This window comes from Schistocerca piceifrons, chromosome 3, assembly GCF_021461385.2.
Source record: "Schistocerca piceifrons isolate TAMUIC-IGC-003096 chromosome 3, iqSchPice1.1, whole genome shotgun sequence".
NCBI classification, from domain to species: Eukaryota; Metazoa; Arthropoda; class Insecta; order Orthoptera; family Acrididae; genus Schistocerca; species Schistocerca piceifrons.
Window position 1 is genome coordinate 79,644,821 of NC_060140.1, and position 8,836 is coordinate 79,653,656.

Below are 8,836 nucleotides of genomic sequence, written 5' to 3' on the forward strand. Positions count from 1 at the left end.
TCGAGCATACAATCTACGGCGACAACATCAGATGAGACCCAACTCTCACCAAGCACACCGATAGTACACTAAGCAGTTCCAGCCACTACGGATGCTGTTCGGTCTGGAACGCACTCTATGACAACAACATCAGTTTCGACCGAACTCCCGCCAAATACAACGATGGGACTCGAAACACTTCCTGTTCCTACGAATGCTTTTCTGTCGGGCAGCCTTGATTCCCTACAATCTGAGGACACGGAGGGAAGATCACGCAAACAGCGTTCCCCGAAAAGGAGGAAACGGCGTCGTCGCACGACATCTCCTGGGGATGACTCCCCTTGCCCCGACGACGATGTGCCTGTGGACCAAGACGACACAACAGCCTCTACGAAACAGGATGAGGCAATGGAAACTGTTCGATCAGACCCGCAGCGGTCTGTCACTTTGACGGTACCGGGACGTGGTGATGGTGAAGAGGAATCACAACCAGTTGGCTCTCCAGACGCAGATGATGTGGCTACGGACACGAATATACCACTGCCTGCAAAGATGTGGTATGACGATATTGAGGAGGCGCCGGACGACATACAGAGGCAGCCGGCACTCACGAAGACGGCCTAATAATTGCTGAAGGTGAAGGGAGAGGGGCGAGAGAACGTCTTCTAACTCAGCCCCCAGCGCCGATGCAGGGAGATGTTGTTGCGCATCGACAAAGTGGGATTCAACGCTATGCGAACCGTATTGCGACATTAAATATAAATGACGTGCGTTCACCGGCCAAAATACACCTACTGAAGGAAACGATTTGGGCATCTGATGTGGATATTGCTTTGCTGCAGGAAGTCCACATAGCTGCACTCCCATACATCGCAGGCTACCAATCCTATTCGTCACATGGAGATCACAATGGGAGTGGGGTGGCAGTTTACGTGCGAGATGGCTTCCCAGTGGAAAACGTGTGTTACCTTCAGTCGGCCAGGGGAATGGCTTTCACGACGTTTGGGACACGCAACATCAATCTTTATGCACCGTCGGGAAACAATCGGCGGCGGGAAAGGGCGCGATTTTATGCAGAAGACATTGCCCCACTTTTCCATGGACGTTATGAATGTTTAATAATAGGTGGAGATTTCAACTGTGTTCTCAGCCAGAAAGACCAATGGCCGCAAGCAAACATCAGCCAGGAGTTGCGAATCGTTGTCAACGACCTTGTACTTAGTGACACGTGGGAATTACGACATGGAGATGCACCGGGATACACCTATGTGACAAGTCATTCGGCGAGCAGGTTAGATCGCATTTATATCTCACGGGCTCATGCAAATGATATCCAGGACGCGGAACGCTGGCCATTGGCATTTTCCGATCACAGCGCTTACATCTGTACGGTGCTTTTTCCCCGTAGAGAGATGTGGAACAGTAAGACCCCGTGGAAATTAAACATTCAACATCTACATGATCCTGAATGCCGTCACCGGATCCTTGAGACATGGACGATGTGCGAGCGAAGGGTTGGAAGGTATGCGACGAAGCTTGATTGGTGGCTGACTTGTGCTAAACCGGCGCTTCGCCGTACGTTCATCGCATATAGCAGGGAGATGGCAGAATGGCGCCGCCGTACGACCGACTTTTATTTTGCAGCGCTGCGCGACCTGGACGATGGTCCGCCGGGACAGGACGTCTGGATCGAACGCAAAAGGATAAAAGCTAAACTAGTGGCTTTCGCTCGGAAACATCTTCAGGGAACCATGGTGCGCGCCGGATGTCACGATATGATAATGCACGAGATTCCTTCCATGCACCACGTCGTGAATGAACGAAAGCACCGACGACGCGTTTTGGTACGGGAATTAATTACCCGCGAAGACCGAAGAGTGACGCGTCAAGCGGACATTGTCTCTGCATTCGTCGACCATTACCAACACATCTATCGGGAAGAAGCAGCCCCTGTCGACGACCTCGAACGTATAGCCACGTACGTCTCCCGTACACTGACGGTGGAAGCCACGGGAACCTTACTGGAAGCCATTAGCTGTGATGAAGTACATGATGCGATCGCAAAGGGTGCGTTGAATCGGTCCCCAGGCATTGATGGACTTCCTGCTGAATTTTATCGAGAATTTCGTAACGAAATGGCACCGCGATGGATGGAAATGTACAACGAGATGTTAAATTCCACCGGCTTTTATGGAAGGCCTCGTGGTGCCAGTACATAAACCGAAGCCAGGAATTACGGTCACACATTATCGCCCCATCACCCTGCTTAATGCCGACTATAAGATCTTTGCACGGTTGCTAGCGTCCCGATGTCGTATGTTAATTCGTAGCGTTCTCTCTCCAGAACAGACGACACCGGGTGGATCGGTGAATGTGCAAACAGCTACTGGCGAATGCCGTGATGTGATAGCGCTGGCGGAGGAGTGCCAGCTTAAAGCGGCAATGGTGGCGGTTGATTTTGACAGTGCTTTTGATAAGGTGCGCCACAACTATCTGTACGCTGTACTGGAACAAATGGGATTTCCAGATCGTTTTACTGGTCTCATTAGAAGGATTTATGGGGGCGCACAATCCTTGGTACAGGTTAATGGGCGTATAGCAGGGCCCATTCAAATTCGACGATCCATTCGCCAGGGCTGCCCTCTTTCGATGCTGCTGTTCGCGATCGCGTTGGAACCATTAATTGGGAGGCTAACAAATTCTCTTTCTGGGATGGAACTGCGGGGCTACACCTTCAAATGTCGTGCCTATGCGGACGACCTCCTGCTGCTCGCTCGTTCTGAAGAAGAGGTGAAGACGGTCCTTGAACAGTTGTTGGACCACAGTGTGACGGCGGGTAGTGCAGTGAACATGAACAAATCGGCAGCAATGCCGGTTGGAAGGGGCCTTACGCCGGAAGAAATCAGTCCGTTTCCTTATGTGCAACGATTCCGCTATCTCGGCATAGACTTTACCTCATCTGTAAAACATACTGCGGCAGTCAACTATCGACGTATTTTACAGACAACACGTACCATGGTCCGACAACATCTCCTACGGCGCCTTGATCCTTTGCAGCGAGTCGAATATCTGAACACTTATGTGGTTTCTCGAATGGTGCATATTTCGCAGATCCTGCCCCTACCACTCACGCTCGGACGTCGACTTCAATCAGCACTAGGCTATTTTGTGATGATTGGATCGCCCCTCAAGGTGCGATACACAACGCTCACGCTCCCTACGGACAAGGGGGGGACTCGGACTTACGAATGTTCACTGCCGAGCGACGGCGCTCCTTCTAGCCACGATGTACAAGCAATGGCGTAGCGGGCGTGATTCCCTTACATCCCGACTACTGGATCTCCTAGTTCCAGCGTCCCTCACACCTCCGGTAGCGGTGGGCAACATTACGCCACATTTTGCGCATGTATCAACATTTATCGTGGAACTTAGTTATATCAGAGACGAGCTTCCGCGCACGAGACCACCATGCGCGAAGGATTTTTATGTTTGGCTGCTACGACGGATAAGTCGTAATGTCATTGAACTCAAACACCCCAAGTTGCATTGGCCGAAGATTTGGAGACATGTGCACCAAAACTTCCTTCCTACCTTCGTTCGGGCACTGTGGTTCTCTGTCACCTGTGGCAAGTTCAACACCAACCAACGACTCCATGCAATTGGACTAGTGGACACTCCACTATGCCCGAAATGTCGCCAAGTGGATGACGACCATCACCGCTTAACTTGTATCGCGGTGGAGGACGTATGGCTCCTAGGCAGACAGATGGTGGCTTGCTACCTCCGTGTGACCCCGCAACATATTACACCTGCTTCCTTCTTACATCCGGAGAGTGACTACTTTCCGGCGACTAAATCACACTCGATCATCTGGGTCAAAGGTTGGACGATCGCGTACCTCTATGGGGATGCTGCCAAGTCGCGACTCGACTTTTCGTATTTCTTGCAGCAAGCCCGCAATGAGGTTCATAGATGGTCACACTATCGGAAAACCTTTGCCAACTATCTTCAGGCAGTCTTCCTCGACCCCCCCACGCAGTTGGAATGTGCCAGTTGCAGTCGGTGTGCATATTTGACAGCTGATAATGAACCTCACGCTTCTCTCACCGCTCCATATATAATGCACATACTATACCATGAAATGATCTACATGTTCCTTTTAACAGTGTGATCTTTATGGAAAATAAATAAATTAATTAATTAATTAAAACAACATCCCTGGTCCTAAAAAAAAAAAAAAAAAAGTGGTCAGCGTGACGGAATGTCAATCCTAAGGTCCCGGGTTCGATTCCCGGCTGGGTCGGAGATTTTCTTCGCTCAGGGACTGGGTGTTGTGTTGTCCTAATCACCATCATTTCGTCCCCATCGACGCGCAGGTCGCCCAAGTGGCGTCAAATCGAAAGACCTGCACCAGGCGAACGGTCTACCCGACGGGAGGCCTTAGCCACACGACATTTCATTTTTTCATCAATATAATTAGTTTTTCGTGACATTCACAAAAGTCGATTTTGATTCATTACCGTCGCGGATACGTTTAAATTAGTAATGTTAAGAAAATATTCGACTGTGCTGTGACGTAATAGCCCAGTCAATAGAGACCAAACAAGGTCGAATATCTCGAATAGTACATGCATTCGGAAATTTTTGGACTGATGACCATAGATGTTAAGTCCCATAGTGCTCAGAGCCAGGAAATTTTTTACAGTGGTGGGAGGTAGTACCAAGAACAAAATACTACAAATCTTGGCTGATGACGGATAAGCGTGGCGTTGGAGTTGCTTTTGAATAGCAGTTCTGTACATTTTTCTTGAATAATTCGAAAATCGTGCCCTTCAGCGGAAACGTATCTCAGTAAAAAATCTAATTACATTGTACCCTACCCAATTTTTTACAGTCTTGTGTAGTTGTAGTGCATGTTTTCATAAAGCCAAATGCACGCTGGTTTCACGTTTCTGTGTCAACTAAAGAGAATGCTCTCTGGAGAAAGGAAGGAGCATTTACCTGTCCGAAGGACAGATTCGTAACCAGTGAGTGGTCTGCTGTCTGGATGGCCTGTGGGCGTTCTGAAAGGCGACTTTCTGGAATGCGCCACAGGTGTCTCCCTACAGTATACACGGCTGGACAATACGTGGTGTCTTGGCCGGCCATTCTGTGTCTCTGTGTCTTCCAGGGTGCGTCGGTCTCAGCAGCCGAAAGCACGGCGGCGTTTACGCTAAAAGGCAGCCCTTTCTGAATAGCTGGTTGCAGGAGTTACTGACAACAGCTTTCTAAAACTTGCGCGAGTCGCGCTGGACGGCATTGTTTTTCTGCCGTGGAGAGGAGGAAGGCGCCCCTCTGGATTCCAAGCCTAGGAACCGCTTTCCGTACGCAGGAAAGCCAGCGATTGGTAGTCAACGTTTACCCTGCACGCAGAAGTGGTAATTTTTAAGAGGACGTCCAACTGAATGGTAGATTTGGCGCTTCTGAGGGCCAGACTCTCTGACGGAGTAGGAAGCACATTTTCCTGTCTGCCATCTGATTGGCGGAGACGTAAAAACTAATTTTTGGACAGACATCTGGTGGAGCGCGAGAGAACGTTTTGAGTGAGGACTCCCTTTCCTTAGAGTGAGGAGGCTTCAGTATTTGGCTCTCCTGGATGCCCACTCGGGACAGATAGGGACTGCTAAGGCTACAGCGTAGCGGCACAGTAGAGCGAGACGGAGAACGGAGGCGTGGGGCGACTGGCTGCTGCACCGTGGTGCGTCTGGCGCAATTGAAGGCAGCTGCGCGTTCGGCACGGTAACAGAATCAGCACAGGAGCGGAGAAACGTCTCAGCGGCGTGGGCCTCAGACCTATAGTTAAACTTAGGAACGGTTAGGTCACTGGCTTTATTCTCCAGCTGTCGGTTCCTTCCTCTTGCACTTGTTTACGTGTGTCACCAGTAACTAGAGGTTAGATATGGTACACGGGATAGGTCTAAGCTCACATACTGGACAACTACGCTGCTGAAAAGTATTTGATGGTACATTCCATTGTGGCCAAGCAGGTGTAGCACGTTAGCATTCGTCATTTATACTCGTCTAAGAATGGTGTTGCCAACCACATATTATAATTGTTAATTGTATCATTGTTTAATTGTGATCTTCGATATTCCTTTTGATATTGCATTCTTCATTGTACATATATTCTCTGATACTTCTCACTGAATCTCGCGTTAATAAATGTGTAATCTTCGCTGCACCTTGTATGACTTCGTATTTGGAGAACTTAATAAGAGACAGTATGTGTTTGTGTCGACACCGTAATCAGTTACTTAAGCCCCTCTTTTGTATCATTTTAATGTCAGATTCTCTCACAGTTAAAGAGCGATGCGACACCTGCATCTTGAATGGGTAATTGTGTTCACGGGAGCCGTCCGTACACGCAGGCCAAGGTGGGGCGGAAACTAATCAAAGTGAGATTCACGAGTAGCTCGGTCATCGCATTGCAAAGTTATGAGCCAAGTGCAGGTCCCGCTATCAAGAACTAACTCCAGACCAGCAATACAATTCGACCAAAGAGTGGTTGTAGGTTCAGTCAGCCATTAACACAAGGAATTTGCTTAAGGAAGACACTGGATTATCGAAACATGCCCTAGTTTGGCAGTGTAGCCCTACGTTCTTGTCGTCAACGGACTACAGTAAGCCTTTAGTGACTACAGGTTAATATCATAGAGAAAGCAGCATTTATACACTGAAGATAAAGGTCTTTTCACAACATGCATAAGAACGATGACGGTTTTCGTTACTACCTTCACTTCTCGCAGCGTGACCCACTGAGACGTCTCCTTACCCCACAGTCACCACCACAAGAGTGCTTTACCTGCCAAGGGGTCAGCGAAACTGATGTCACATTCCAAGCTGACTGATAAATCGAAGCAGGTCTCCTTTCTCCCCTCAAATCGCAAATACATCCCGCTGCTACTGTGATAGTTTGTGGAAGAACATCAACACATCGCTAAGTTAAAGAGGTTCGATGTACTAAAAAACAAAATAGAAAAAAGAAGACACGCCACGAAGGAAATATTTTAATGGGACGGAAATCGGTGCATGTGATATACATGTACAGACAAGCAAATGACTACAATTTCTGAAAAATCGTGTGATTTATTCAAGAGAAGTGCTCCACAAACTGAGCAAGTCAATAACATCTTGGTCCACCTCTGGCCTTTAAGCAATCGGTTATTTGGATTGGCACTGATTGTTAGAGTTGCTGCATATCCTCCTGCGGGATATCGTGCCAAACGCTGTCCCACTGGGGCGTTAGATCGTCAAAATGTTGAGCCGGTTGGAGTTCCCTGCCCACAATGCTCTAAACATTCTCATTCCCGGCCGGGTTGGGGATTTTCTCTGCCCAGGGACTGGGTGTTTGTGTTCTCATCATTTCCTCGTCCTCATCTTCATCATTCGTGACAGTGGCTAGATTGGAATGAGTAAACATTCGGCTTTGTAAAAAATGGGACTTTGAACGGACGCGGATGACCTCGCAGTTGAGCGCTCCATAAACCAAACATCATCATCATCATCATCATCATCATCATCATCATCATCTAAACATTCCCCTTGGTGTGAGGACTGAATTGGACTCCATCCAGCCTTGTGACCCCGAGTGAGGAGCTACTTGGCCGCATAGTAGCGTTTCCAGGTCAGCTAAACTGATGACCGCTGGAAGTGCGATGTGGGGACGTCCTCCCCTCCGTACCGCATCCAAATGACACCACTGGCAGAGGATGATATGGCGACCAGACGGTTCCGACCGGCCCATCTATGTCTGGAACGGCCGTCATTGCCTTCCATTAGGTTCGTTTTACCTCTGTTCATGTTCATCTTATTATGTCTTTCAATGTCGCTACCATTCTCTTCAACTCCTCTGCCACGTCCGTTGCCATCTCTGACAGAATTACGATGTCAATAGCAAATGTGAAAGGTTTTTTCCTTCCTAATCCTTAATTCGTTTCCAAACAGCACCTACTACTGACGCTGTATCGTATCGAAAATGATGATGTTAAAATGATATACTGCTTGCATAGTACAGGTATGTGACTTGCGGTACAAAATGAATCATAAATGATCACATAAGTGCTAAATAATTTTCGAGTCATCTTTGCCTAGCAAGAGATATGACTTCCACCGAGAGACTGTCTCCGGAAAATGGCTTATCAAAAAATTTTCATCAGTCGGCTTGCGGAAGTTATTGTTGGGTACCAGTAATGACTGAACGAGAGGAGAAAAAATGTTGTCAGAAGTGGGATTCGAACCCACGCCCACAGAAGTGGACTGCGACCTGAACGCAGCGCCTTAGACCGCTCGGCCATCCTGACATACACGACACTACGTACAGTTATTCGTATGAGTAGCGAATTCAGATTATCTTCAAAGAAAGATCTATATTCCTGCCGCCGTGCAGCTTCCAGGGTGACCTGCTAAGGCCACGCCCAGCCCCCGGCTCGCGCAGCTGGGACCCTGCCTACTTCCTCACTGCAGCTTCTCGCGGCTTGTCTCAGGATCAAGGACAGGTAAGTGGTATTGGTATCCAGTCGAAAGACGCGAAGAAAAACATCTGTATTTCTAGGCACTTATTATCTTGTTTTCTTTAAATTCGGCCGAATATAAAAATTTGACCAATTGAAACACTTGTTTTAGGCTACAACTGATTTATAACCCAATACTTACGCCGTGTACGTTACTAAAATGACAGTTTATTTTCATTGTGTTTACTTTATTTAAAATGCCAGGTAGCTACAGCACTTACAGTAAATTTGATGCTGTTGGTCAGCATTTGGACCAAAGGAAAGCAAGCGGCATATATGGCAGAGAAACAATACGAAGTTTTCAACGA

At 48.1% G+C, this 8,836-nt stretch overlaps 1 non-coding gene across 1 annotated transcript; it reads right to left on the reverse strand.

Annotated features, from left to right (window-relative positions):
- Positions 1-8,234: 8,234 nt before the first annotated feature.
- Trnal-cag lies at positions 8,235-8,318 on the reverse strand. Its single transcript has one exon. It is a non-coding gene; the product is annotated as a tRNA-Leu (tRNA).
- Between the last annotated feature and the right edge of the window lie 518 nt (positions 8,319-8,836).